At 41.8% G+C, this 14,772-nt stretch overlaps 1 protein-coding gene across 1 annotated transcript in view; it reads right to left on the bottom strand.

Moving 5' to 3' along the window:
• CUNH6orf52 (chromosome unknown C6orf52 homolog) overlaps positions 1-14,772 on the bottom strand; it is a 365,015-nt gene that overhangs the window by 161,511 nt on the left and 188,732 nt on the right. The gene's annotated exons all lie outside the window — the stretch shown is intronic.

Raw genomic sequence — 14,772 nt, 5'->3', positions numbered from 1 at the left:
GTGCCTGTAGTTCCAGCTACTCAGGAGGCTGAGGCAGGAGAATTGCCTAAACCCAGGAGGCGGAGGTAGTGGTGAGCCGAGATCGCGCCATTGCACTCCAGCCTGGGTAACAAAGAGTGAAACTCTGACTCAAAAAAAAAAAAAAAAAAAAATTTTGATTGGGCATGGTGGTTCACGCCTATAATCCTAGCACTTCAGGAGGCTGACTATAAAGGAAGAAGATCTCTTGAGCCCAGGAGTTCAAGGTTGAAGTGAGCTATGGTTGTACCACCGCGCTTCAGCCTGGGCAATGCAGCAAGACCCTATCACTAAAAATAAAAAATAAAAAAAATTGGTGTTTTAAAACTCCTGCACTTAAAGGCCTTCTCTTTCACTCTTAGCTTTTGTTGTCATTTTCATCATGAATGTACTCATTGTCACTTGATACACAGGATTCGAAATCCTACTCATGTTTATAATTCCTACTTTCAATATCATAAAATTATGCCAGAATACTCATACACCAGCAAACTCTGCCTGACAAAACAATGGATAAGTGACCATACCCCGAGTTGCTTGGAGGAACTTGACTCTAGTCTTATGTTTTGCACACTTATGTTTTGCACACTTATGCACACTTATGTTATGCACATTTATGTTTCCTAAGCATACTGGCATGGCGCTTGCTCTATGAATTATATGCAGATGTACACAGACTTAAACGTGCACACATATGAGAGAGATATTACTTTTATCCTGATCACCATCTATTAAGACATGAAACTTAAAAATTCGAAGCCCCAAAGGCAGGAAATGCAATTTATTAAGTTAACTTAGGTGGGTTTTCAAACATTTTTCTCCGTTACCAGATGATCTCATATTTAACTGAATAGAAAACAGATTTATAGTGTGGAAAATATTTGTGTATTCTTACCTAAATCATGATCCGTTATTTACCTTCTCTCTGTGTACCAAGAAACCAAAGACATTTAATGGGCATGATTACCAACTATAATCAGAAGTATGTATCGAGGGAGAGCCAGAGGGGATGTGTCCCTAGAGTAGGCTTTAGAGTGACAGATGTGAAGTCATTGTCCTTAGAGCTACGGTTCAGTTTGGTGGAAGAGCAAAGTGCCCATTCGTCATTCCCAGGGTTTTGCCATTTCTGCAATGATTCTCAATGCAGTCTCTATTTCCATGCTACACCCATATTTTCCCAAAGCTGATTAGTTTAACTACAATATATATCTTTCTCAAAACCTGCCAATGTAACAGGTAGGAAATGCTCAGTATTTGGGTCTGTTGGTGAGTTTCCTGAGTAGCATGTGACCGGAGTGGGAAGAACAGGATTCTAATATCAGCCTAGCCACAGGCTGGCTGTTACGTCCTTGGGCAAGTTTCTTCTTGTCTCTGGGTTGCATTTTCTGACCTGTAATGCAAGAGTATCAGTCTCAACGATCTCTGAGGCCCTTTCGAGCTCTTGGAGACCCTGGAATCAGATTCATACATCTGTCAGCTGAGTTTCCAAACCACACAGCCTGGAAACAATTCTAAAAATAAAACATACAACTAAGAAAGCAGTCACAAGACTAGAAAACATAATCACACATATTCTGTCACTGGTAACAAAAGAGTTGCATACATATGCAAGTCAGTCTTATTTATTATTATCATTTTTTTAGAGACAGGGTCTTGCTCTGTTGCCCAGGCTGGAGTGCAATCACAGCTCACTGCAGCCTTGAACTCCAATGCTCAAGCAATCCTCCTGCCTCAGCCTCCCAAGTAGCTGGGACCACAGGTGAACATCACCACACTTGGCTAATTTTTTATTCATATTTTCATTAGAGAAGAGTTCTCCCTTTGTTGCCCAGGCTGGTCTGAAACTCTTAGCCTCAAGTAATCCTCCTGCCTCAGCCTCCTAAAGTGTTGGGATTACGGGCATGAGGCACTATGCCTGGCCAAGTCAATCCTATTTTAGATTCATCATTATTCATTAGACAAAGTATTTTCACTTATTTGTATCTCACCCTAACTTATAAAATCCAAATAATGTTTGTCTGACATGAAGATAACATGCTACTTAATCCTGGTATTGACTTCACTTAAGAGGGCTACACAAAGAATGCCAATGATATTCAATAATATCATAAAAATTATGACTTTTTTCTAAGGGAACTGAGTCATATAGGCCTTGAATAAATTATATAAAATATAATCTTGTTTTTGTTTTTGTTTTTTTGAGATGGAGTTTTACTCTTGTTGCCCAGGCTGGAGTGCAGTGGCACAATCTCGGCTCACTGCAACCTCCAAGTTCAAGTGATTCTCCTGCCTCAGCCTCCCGAGTAGCTGGGATTATAGGCATGCACCCCCATGTCTGGCTAATTTTCTGTATTATTAGTAAAGACGGGGTTTCACCATGTTGGCCAGGCTAGTCTTGAACTCCTGACCTCAGATGATCCGCCCACCATGGCCTCCCAAAGTGCTGAAATTTTAGGCGTGAGCCACCGCACCTGGCAATAATCTTTATAGTCAAGTTTGCTGTTTTGTGTGTGTGTGTGTGTGTGTGTGTGTGTGTGTGTGTTTAAACACAAAAAAACACAAAACAGCCAAGGCAGGCGGATCACAAGGTCAGGAGTTCGAGACCAGCCTGACCAACATGGTGAAACCCCATCTCTACTAAAAATACAAAAATACAACAACAGAATTCGTTGTTTTCTTTTTTATTTTGTTTTGTTTTAGAGGCAGAGTCTCACTATGTTGCCCAGGCTGATCTTGAACCACTGGCCTCAAGCAGTCCTCCCACCTCAGCCAAGTTTTATAGTGTTCCTCTGTCTATTATTTTAGCTGTAGACACCTGGAGCTGAAAAACCATGAGAAATTGGGTAGCCCTTCCTTTTGCCTGTATGCAAAGCAATGGTAAACATCACCAGCAAATTTAGAATCCATCTTATTTTCTAATGTCTCCAGAGATTTGATTGTTTTGCTTATATGGCTTATGGCAATACTCATCTCCAATGTCTGATTTTTTAAAAAATGTTATCTAATCCTTTGTGCAATGGTTTACATCTAACTTCTCTTGTTCTGAGATGTAGACAGCTATTGAGAACTGATCTTTGCACAGTAAACTTTTCCATTCTTCATCGCTATCCTTAGGTGAGGCCACGTGGTGCCATTCAGATATTCAGCAAATTCTCACATGTTCCATCTGCCATGCATTGTTACAGGTTTTGAGTCCAGAACCATGAAAACAAAAGACAAAAATCTCTGCCCTTGTGGACTTTGTATTCTAGAGGAGAGAAAATAAACAAGGTAAGTAAAATATATAGATAATGAATGGTATGGGCTGAAGGAAAAACATAAACAAAGAAAAGAAGTTAGTACTGCGAGGAAGGGCAGTTGGCAATTTAGATAAGGACGTCTCCAAGGATACAGAGGCAACTGCATTACCAGAGAAATATTCCAGTCAGAGAAGCCAGCGAGTGCAAAGGCCCTGAGGCAGGAGCATGGCTGGCTTGCGTAATAGGCATGAGTGAGCTAAGGATGGATGAGCAACAGAGGAGGCCAAAGAGAAATCGAGAAGTGAAGGGAGTTGGGGGATGGAGCTGTTGGCACCGAATGAAATGTTCTAAAGACCTTAGCTTGGCCAGGTGTGGTGGCTCAATCCTGTAATCCCAGCACTTTGGGAAGCCAAAGCAGGCAGATCACCTAAGGTCAGGAGTTCGAGACCAGTGTGGCCAACATGGAGAAACCCAGTCTCTACTAAAAATGCAAAAATTAGCTGGGTGTGGTGGTGGGCTCCTGTAATCCCAACTACTCTGGAGGCTGAGGCAGGAGAATTGCTTGAACCCAGGAGGCAGAGGTTGCAGTGAGCTGAGATCACACCATTGCACTCCAGCCTGGGCAACAAGAGTGACACCCCATCTCAAAAAAANAAAAAAAAAAAAAAAAAAAAAAAAATTAAAAAAGACCTTAGCTTTTCCTCTGAGTGAGAGCAGAGACTTTGGAGGGGCTTGAGCCAAGCAGTGACATGATCTGCTTCATATTTTAACAGTCACCTTGGCTGCGTGGTCAGGGCAGGGGGACAAGTGTGGAGGCAACAAAGCCAGTTTGGAGGCTGTGGCCAACAATGAGCGTGGCCGAGGTCACCTAAGCAGTGCTTGTGATGAACAGGGAAGAGGCCCAAGACTGGACGTGGAGTTCTCCAATGTTTAGAGTCATAAAATGAAGGACGCCAACAAAGCCTACCTAAGAGAGGAGCAGCCGGCAGGACGCAGTAGCTCACCCAGTAATCCCACCACTTTGGGAGGTCAAGGTGGGCAGATCACAAGGTCAGGAGTTCGAGACCAGCCTGACCAACAAGGTGAAAACCCGTCTATACTAAAAATACAAAAATTATTCTGGCATGGTAGCATGTGCCTATAATCTGAACTACTCAGAAGGCTGAGGCAGGAGAATCATTTGAACTCGGGAGGCAGAGGTTGCAGTGAGCCGAGATTGCACCACTGCACTCCAGCCTGGGCAACAGAGCGAGACTCCGTCTCAAAAAAATAAAAAAGGAAAAAAAAAAGAGGGGCAGCCAAAGGAGGGGAACCACAGAGTGTGGACTCTGGAAGCCACTGCTGCAGGAAGAGGAGGTGAACAGCTCTATCAATCACTGCTGCTGGGTGGAGCTCCCTGAAGACAGAGTGGGCCCTTGGTTTTTGCCATGTAGAGGTCAGCGGACGTGGTGGAAAACCTGCAAGGAGGTTAGAATCAGGGCGCTCAACCGTTTTAGCCAAACTCACTACATAAAACCTAGGCACTGCTAAGCAATTTACTTGCCCCTTTGATCTTCAGTGGTCTCGTTAGTAACACAGGTGGAATGATTCCTACCACAAGTTGGTGAGCTCTTAAAGAGACAATGCTAGGAAAGCCTGTATTCTTTTGCTAGGATCACCTTAACAAAATACAACCGACTTTAATCGCAAACATGTATTTTCTCACAGTTCTGGAGGCTGGAAGTCCAAGATGAAGCTGCTGTGAGGGTTTGTTTCTGGTGAGGCGTTTCTTCCTAGCTTGTAGACAGCCACTTTCTCTCTGTGTCCTCTCTTGGCCTTTCCTTTGTGTCCATGCCAAGAGAGAGGACTCTCTGCAGACTTCCTCTCTTTCTTTTTTTTTGAGACGGAGTCTTGCTCTGTCATCCTGGCTGGAGTGCAATGGTTCGATCTCAGCTCACTGCAACCTCCACCTGCCAGGTTCAAGCAATTCTCCTGCCTCAGCCTCTTGAGTAGCTGGGATTACAGGCATGAACCACCACACCGCCACACTCAGCTAATTTTTTTTTTTATTTTTAGTAGAGACAGGGTTTCACCATATTGGCCAGACTGGTCTCGAACTCCTGATCTTGTGATCCTCCCACCTCAGCCTACCAAAGTGCTGGGATTATAGGTGTGAGCCACCATGCCTGGCCGACTCTTTTTGTAGGGACGCCAGTCCTGTCAGACTAGGGCCCCGCTCTTATGACCTAATTTAATTACTTCCCGAAAGGTCCCATCTCCAAATAGAGTCACATTGAGGATTATGGCTTCATAATCCTGTGACTTTGGGGAGAGGACATATTTCAGTCCATAACGAAGCCCTACTTAGTGTGTTTCAGTGCTCAAAACTGTTCATTCATACCTCGATTACTCTTATTATTATTGCCTATGATATTACCACTTCAGGGCTTTTGTTACTTTTTTTACAGTGTAGAGCACAACATTTAATAAAATACACAAATTCTCATTGAGAAATTACAGAAAATATACCTATTCTGTCTACTAAGGTTTAATTAGCATCTTGAAAAGAAGGTAAAGTTTCAAGGAAAAAACTTGGCCGATACTGCCATCTATTGGAATTTTGGTCAAAGCTCATGTGTCGGAGTTTTTGTTCTTTGTCAGTGTCTTTTAAGTTGCTGTGATTATTTTCTTCCCTAATAAGCGTAAAATTTGCCATGTTGGCCAGGCTGGCCTCAAACTCCTGACCTCAAGTGATCCTCCTGCCTTGACCTCCCAAAATGCTGGGATTACAGGCATGAGCCACCGCGCCCAGCCCCCTTGCATTCTTAACATAATTTATTTGTGTCCTTTCTTTTTGCTTTTCTCCTCTTGCTCACAGGCTTTTCAATTGCATTAGGCTTTTCAAAAACCTGCTTGTCTTTTGTAATGTTCTATATTATAAATTTTAGTTGTATTTACTTTGCTCTTATATTTCTTTTTCTTTTTTTTGTTCTTTGAATTTATTTTGCTGTTGTTTTCTAATTCTAATTTGGATGACTAGCTAAAGTATTTTTAGTTTTCCTGCTTATTAAATGTCAGCATTTATAGACTTTCACACTATACATTTTACTCAAAATAGATTTTGTGGAATGCCACAATATTTAATATGTAGCAATTTCATAATTGTTAATTCGAAATGTTTTCTAATTTTCAATGTGACTTATTTTTTGATCCATGGGTTTACTTATAAGTGTATATTTAAAAATTTCCAAATATATCATTTGTTTTGACTATTAAAATTTTTTATTAAGGTATAACTGACAAATAAACCTCGCATATGTGTTGGAAATAGATGCTTGGTGATGCAAAGGAAAATTAGCACTGAGACAAAGGATCTTTCAACAACACAATTTTTACTTCCTGGACTGCAGGAAGGGTACTCTCAAGGTGTTTAAGGTGTTCCTCCTGCTAATTAAAAACAAAAACTAAAAAGAAAAAACAGATACAGGCCATGGCTTATAAGGGGACTCCATCTTTCTCAGGATCTAATTTCCTTAATCTTATTGCTCTGCCATCCCAAGTGGAGTGTTTCATGGTCCAAGAAGGCTGCTTAAGCTCCAGTCACCAAGTCCAAATCCCAGCCAGCAGAAAGGCAAAAGACCTGACGAATGTTACATTCTAGTATCTTTCACTCTAGTATCTAAAACTTAGTTACATAGCTTACATTATTAGCTAACAGAAAGGCTGAGAAATATAGTTTTTTTCTGGACAGCAATGAGTAGTTTCAAATACATTTGGAGTTCTGTAATAAAAACAGTGAGGAGATCAGACACAGTAGCTCATGCCTGTAATCCCATCACTTTGGGAGGCCAAGGTGAAAGGATCCCTTAAGCCTAGGAGTTTGAGACCAGTCTCGTCAACATGGTGAAATTCTGTCTCTATAAAAATTTAAAAATTAGCCAGGTGTGGTGGTGCACGCCTGTAGTTCCAGCTACTCAGGAGGCTGAGGCAAGAGGACAAGGCTGTGCTGAGCCATTGTTCATGCCAATGCACTCCAGCCTGGGTGACAGAGCAAACCCCGTATCAAAAAAAAAGAAAAAAGAAAAAGAAAGTGGGAGAACAATGTTGAGACAGGCAACTTGCCGTCACTTTCATGGTATGCTAACATTTATGTGATAAGGAGAATATATAATATGTATATGTTAAGAAAAGTTTGGGATGTCTAGAAATATACATGTACCTAGTAACAGTACATTTAGGTGTCTTTTGGAAGATCTGGATGATTAGGGGAAAGGGGAGGAACAGAGACCAGCTTTGTAACTTACCATTTTGCCTTTTGAATTTTACATTATGGCCCTGTATTTTTTAAGGAAAAAAAATTACATGCAAAAACTAGCATTTGATGTTAAGATTTTCTACGTGGATCTGCCTTGTGGCTAAAAGTTTCCCTCCCCTGAAGCTTTACTGAGGTATAATTGACAAATAAAAGTTGTATCTATTCAAGGTATACAATGTGATGTTTTGATGTATGTATATCTTGTGAGGTGAGATACCATAATCAAGCTAATTCACACACCCATCACCTCGCACAGGTACCATTTGTATGTGTGTGTGGTGAGAACATTTAAGCTTTTTTTTTGAGATGGAGTCTTGCTCTGTCTCTCAAGTTGGAGTGCAGTGGTGCAATATCAACTCACTGCAACCTCTGCCTCCTGGGTTCAAGCAGTTCTCCTGCCGCAGCCTCTCAAGTAGCTGGGATGACAGGCATGCACCACCATGCCCAGCTAATTTTTGTATTTTTAGTGGAGATGGAGTTTCACCATGTTGCCCAGGCTGGTCTTGAACTCCTGACCTCAAGTAATCTGCCCACCTCGGCCTCCCAAAATGCTAGGATTACAGGCACAAGCCACCACTCCTGGCCACATTTAAGCTTTTTAACTAAAAGTTTCTTGGGGGAATAAAGTGGAGGGCAGTAAAATCCTTCTAGTGGAAGAAAATGTGAGTTGTGCTCATTATGACAACTGGGAAGATGAGTTTCACCGTTCACGTGACTATATGGTGAGAACATGTTTCTCAGCTGAGACAGATTAGAGAAAAGTTTGCCAGAACTGAGAAAAAAATGGAAGAAAATGAAATATTTGTTCTTCAGGGTCACCAAGTTCATTATATGCCTGGACTCCGTCACTTATGCCAATAAATTTACAAACGCAAAATACGCGTTTGACTCCAGCATCGTAGCACACACCTGCAGTCCTAGATACTCAGGACGGTGAGTAGCTAGGACTGCAGGTGTGTGCTACCACACTGAACTCAGGAGTTCAAGGCCAGCCTGGACAACACAGGGAGACCCTCTCTCTAAATATGTATAAAGATGTATCCTCTCAGCCTTTCAATCTTCCTCTTGCAGGAAAGAAAATTTAAGCATTCCAAAGTGTTCAGCTGATTTGAACATTCTGTCCGGAACATCTGATTCCAATGTTTGAATATGTGTGTATACATACACACACATATATATATATAATAAATATATGTGTATATATTTATCTTTTTATATAAAAATATATATTATGTATGTGTGCATATATGTGTATATATTTATATACACACACACACACACACACACACACACACACACACATTCAAACATTGGAATCAGATGTCCTGGACAAAATGCTCAAATCTGCTGAACACTTTGGAATGCTTAACTCTCCTTTCCTGCAAGAGGAAGACTGGGAGGTTGAGAGGTGAGCGCAGGGTGTCAGCTCAGTGCCTGGGCAGGTCACATGGGCTTTGAGTCCCAATCTGTGGGCCGTGCTGTGCTTGGACTGCCCTGTTATGCCACCTGCTTGCTTCTGCCTGAAATTCCTGTAACGCAAGATAACAACTCTCATTCTGCAATTTAGTGATAAACCTTATAAAATCTGAGGCTAAGGCTTGTGAAATGGGCTGAAATGGCAAACCCCAGAAAGCCTGAGAGCTGGTATCTGGCAGTTTAGCAGTGGCTGCAGCAACTAGAAGAAAAGGGAGTGAGGAGAGAGGGTGCAAGCTGGAATGTGATCACAGGGAGGGCAGTCTCTGGGCTGTAGGGAAATCATAGGCAGCTTGAGGCCGTGAGATGAAAGACACTCCCTTTCAGTAAAACGTCTGTGACTCAGAGCTACAAGGCATGTCATGTCGGGAGAAAGTTCTGATGAAACTGCATTCCATTCCTGGAGAAATAACCATTGCCACTGAAGTACAAATTCTAAAATGATGTAGGATTAATAATGAAGGCAACACTAGTAGTGGATAGCGGCCCAGAGAGCTGTCCCTAGCTTCTTTAATTTTCTTCTCTCCACAGCTTACATAAGCAAATATTCACCCAAAGAGTAAAGAATGTTGAGACATTTAGCGTTATGTATTAGTCCGTTCTCATAGTGCTATAAAAAAAATACCTGAGACTGGGTAACTTATGAAGAAAAGTTTAATTGACTCACAGTTCTGCAGGCTGTACAGGAAGCATGGCTGGGGAGGCCTCAGGACACTTACAATCATGGCAGAAGGCAAAGGGAAAGCAGGCACATCTTCACATGGCAACAGGAGAGAGAGCAAAGGGGGAAGTGTTACTCACTTTTAAACCACCAGCTCTCATGAGAACTCACTCACTGTCATGAGGATAGCAAGGGGGAAATTCCCCGCCATGAGCCAATCACCTCCTACCAGGTCCCTCCCCAACATTAGAAATTACAACTTGCATGAGATTTGTGTGGGGACACAGAACCAATCATATCACATTGATAAACCTATATAATAATGTTTTTCTTAATCTAAATGTATACAGGCTGGGCACAGTCACGCCTGTAATCTCAACACTTTGGGAAGACAAGGTGGGCGGCCTCCCAGAGTCAGGAGGGAGTTCAAGACCAGCCTGACCGACATGGAGAAACCCCTGTCTCTATTAAAAATTCAAAATTAGCTGGGCATGGTGGCGCATGCCTGTACTACCAGCTACTCAGCAGGCTGAAGCAGGAGAACTGTTTGAACCCAGGAGGTGGAGGTTGCAGTGAGTGGAGATTGTGCCATTGTACTCTAGCCTGGGCAAAAAGAGTGAAACTCCATCTCAAAAAATAATAATAATTAAGAAACAATGTACATTAAGTCAGTGTTTTATCAATTTAAAAATACATCTTGAAAAGGATTTTGCAGTTTCTTTTTTGTTTTGAGACGGAGTCTCACTCTTGTCCACCAGGCTGGAGTGCAGTGACTTGATCTTGGCTCACTGCAACCTCTGCCTCCAGCTCAAGCAATTCTCCTGCCTCAGCCTCCCAAGTAGCTGGGATTATGGATGCCTGCCACCATGCCCAGCTAATTTTTTTTATTTTTGGTAGAGGCAGGCTTTCACCATGTTGGCCAGGTTGGTTTCAAACTCACGACCTCAAGTGATCCTCCCGCCTCAGCCTCCCAAAGTGCTAGGATTGCAGATGTGAGCCATCACACTACTGCACTCCAGCCTGGGTGACAGAGTGAGACTCCATCTAAAAAAAAAGACAAGATGGATTGGTAGGTGAATGAAGAGCTGGATAAATGGATAAAGTTAGTTTGAATCTAGCGGGCGGGCATATGAGTGTTCACTGTACAGTTTCTTTAATTCTGAGATATGCTTAAAAGGTTTCATAATAAAATGTTGAAAAAAATTGATCTTGAATTGGGAGTTCTAACAAAGAGCTTGCGCTATACCTTACATATTTCTGTAGGGGGTGTTCCCATGAGGTTGGGGCAGTGGGAAGGGAGAGAAGTTGCGAGGAGAAAAATCTGTCAGTAATGGAAGGCTCATTTATTGTGTTTGTTAACCAAACACCAGCATATCATAGAGCTTCAATAAAAGCTTTTGAATGAATGAAAGGAATGAGACATTCCTCAACCAACGACTGCAGAAACTGTAAAGGAAAGATGATTCTAACATGAACATTACAGAGAATCCCATGAGGGTATATACTTAGACCAAAGAATAAACAAATGTCTGAAATTATCAGGCTTTAATACTCATTCCAGTGAATGTCTCAAAAGGACAAAAGGGACAAAAACAGGAAATATAAAGTCATATCTAAGATTTGCTTTTTGACTTGACAATTTGGATCTTTCTTCAATTGTGATGCACACTGGAGATAAATGTTATTTCCACTTTTGAGAAAGCACATTACAAATGGGGCTTTGGGACATGTTCTTCGAATATGATTGTAGTGATCCTGCTGAGAGCTGGTGCATTTTGCTTCAAGGGCCCCTCAAAATACATGAGGTTTTCGAAAGAGGAGTGATCCATCAGTGAGCCCTACTAAGTGAGCTGCCATTCTGGAATTGGCCTGGGGATCAGGGAGTCCTAAGGACTTGAAATGGAAAGGGGACTAAGGTGTGTTCATCCAAAAGTCATGTTTCTTTCCATGAGATCACGATACAGGAAAACTGACTAGGCTAGTGATTCTAGACCCTGGCTACACATTAGAATCATCAGGAGAGGTTTATTTGTTTTTCGTTATTTTTTGAAATGGAGTTTTGCTCTTGTTGCCTAGGCTGGAGTGTAATGGCACGATCTCAGCTCACTGCAACATCCGCCTCTCAGGTTTAATTGATTCTCCTGCCACAGCCAACCAAGTAGTTGGGATTACAGGCATGCACCACCATGCCTGGCAAATTTTGTATTTTTATTAGAGACGGGGTTTCTCCATGTTAGCCAGGCTGGTCTTGAACTTCTGACCTCAGGTGATCCGCCTGCCTCGGCCTCCCAAAGTGCTGGGATTACAGGCATGAGCCACCAACCCCGGCCATCAAGAGAGGTTTACATAATGTTGATGAAGTATTAAAGGCTGAGCCTCTGACTCAACCAATTGAATCAAGCTCCCTGGGATTAGGACTTTGATAAAAAGCTAATGCACAGTCAAGACTGGGAGCCAACAAGCCCATCCACTGAAAACCTAAGAAAGATAGCTGAGCTGGAGTCCTTGAAGCAGGTCTGATCCCACGCTAGAGTGGACTCTCTGGCAACATTAGAGAAGGCATGGGGAAGGGGGCTGGAAGGGTCATTGTAAAATGTGGAAGAAATTTTTAAAAACTTAGGCTGGTAGCATGCATCTGTACTCCCAACTACTTGAGAGGCTGAGGCAGAAGACTTGAGCCTTGAAGGCCAAAGGCAAAGCTGCAGTGAGTATGATTGCACCACTGCACTCCAGTCTGCGTGACATAGTGAGACACTCACTCACTCAAAAAAAAAAAAAAAAAAAAATGCCTGGCGTGGTGGCCCTTGCCTGTAATCCCAGCACTTTGGGAGGCCGAGGCGGGCAGATCATCTGAGGTCAGGAGTTCAAGACCAGCCTGACCAGCATGGAGAAACACTGTCTCTACTAAAACTACAAAATTAGCCAGGCGTGATGGCGCATTCCTGTAATCCCAGGTACTCAGGAGGTTGAGGCAGCAGAATCACTTGAACACAAGAGGCAGAGGTTGCAGTGAGCCGAGATCGCACCATTGCACTCCAGCCTGGGAAACAAGAGTGGAACTCTGTCTTAAAAAAAAAATGTGGAAGGTTGAGCAGGAGGTAAATAGATCAAATGATGGGATTCACATCTTGCTCCAAAAATAGGAAATACTAACATGCATTACCTATGTTTTCCTATTATTTTATGTGTGTTTGTATGCATGTATGTATTTATTTTTCTCTCAGAATTAAGAATAATTTTGCATACCAGATAATTGGCTGAGCATTCAGTATGCTTTTGACCCATTTGAGTGTCTAAAATACTGTATAGGAACACTGTTACAATTTAAATTAAATTTCTTGCCCCTTCTCCTCCCCTGACCATTTAGTCTTTGGGTAGCAACAGAGATCACTAACATAACAATTAATATAGGTTTGTTTCAGGGCATTCATTTGATACAGATTGTAATTCTGTCCTCATCAGTTCTGTAAATTGCTTTACTGTAATTACACCATGTATTTGATCAAATATTGCCAATGTTTCCATCTGTTTAGGGTGCGGTATTATGATTTCAAAATTGATTCTAGATTTAGTCCAATACTTTTTAGAATGTATCTTTCTATATAAAAGTCAATGCAGAAAAAATAATATTTTGAGATTAAAAAATCTAAAGACATCTTCTAGCTAACAGAACAGATTTTAGTCACATTTATATTCTTTAATGTTCAATGTATGTATCCATTACATGAGAAACTCAAGACACAAACAAAATAGTTATATTTACTGCCACACTAAGCAATATGGAGCATTAAAAATAATGTGTATTCATAAAGAAGAGAAAAGATGGTATAGCAATATAAAATTTAGAAGAATATTATAGCTGGACTGTATAGGAAGAGCTTGACTGATTTCTTTCCACAATGCATTTTTATCAAAACTCATACATATTCAGAGACACAAATAGCATGCCAGTGAATTCAATGAACTGCCACTGAAACCGGAACATTATTTCCTAGCATCTGTTTGCAGGAATTATGTAAAATACTTAATGCAATGTGTTTTCATTGCAATCCTATTTTTGTTTCCCAACCAGTGAATTTTCATTTAAACCAATATGTTTACCTGAGACCCACATGCATGCATTTATTGGAACTGAAATACAGCTACATACAGGCAGCACGTCTGAGGCAAACCAATGCATTTCGATGCAACTCAGCCAATTTTCCACAACATGTGTTCTGATTCTCTAGGGATATAAAGCCCCGTATAACAGTAAATTCACCGAATTGTGATGACGAGGAGGGGAAACTGACATCTGGATTGTAAAGAAATACAAGAGCCTCAGCTCGCTGGAAACCTTGCCACCCAAAGGGTGCTTCAGGGACCAGCAGCCTTGGTGTCACCTGGGAGCTTGTCAGAAAGACAGAATCTCAGGCCCCACTCCAGACCTACTGATTCAGAGTCTGAATTTTAACAAGATCCCCGAACAATTTGTTTCCACAGTAAAATCTGAAAAGCAGTGTTTTAAAGCAAACTCCTAAACAGCCATAGTTATCTTTGGGGTAATACGCAAAATTTTTCTGAGACGAAATGCACAGCATGGTGACTACAGTCAATAATAATGTATTATATACTTGATGAATTAACATATTCATTACTACAAATTGGTTGTAGTAATCCTTTCACAATGTACATTTCTATCAAAACATCACACTGTGCACCTTGAATATATACACTTGTTATTTGTCACTTACATCTCAGTGAACCAGAAAAACAGTTTTCTGAGGCAAGCACTTTTCTCTAGTGGACAGAGAGTTTGGTTAAAAACAAAAGTTGAGGCCAGGCGCGGTGGCTCAAGCCTGTAATCCCAGCATTTTGGGAGGCCGAGGCGGGTGGATCATGAGGTCAAGAGATCAAGACCATCCTGGTCAACATGGTGAAACCCCGTCTCTACTAAAACTACAAAAAATTAGCTGGGCATGGTGGCGCGTGCCTGTAGTCCCAGCTACTCAGGAGGCTGAGGCAGGACAATTGCCTGAACCCAGGAGGTGGATGTTGCGGTGAGCCGAGATCGCGCCATTGCACTCCAGCCTGGGTAACATGAGTGA

The sequence above is a fragment of the Cebus imitator genome, unplaced genomic scaffold (genome assembly GCF_001604975.1).
Source record: "Cebus imitator isolate Cc_AM_T3 unplaced genomic scaffold, Cebus_imitator-1.0 Scaffold43, whole genome shotgun sequence".
Lineage (NCBI taxonomy): Eukaryota > Metazoa > Chordata > Mammalia > Primates > Cebidae > Cebus > Cebus imitator.
The sequence above is the reverse complement of the archived record's forward strand: the minus strand, read 5'-3'. Positions and strand labels throughout refer to the sequence as shown.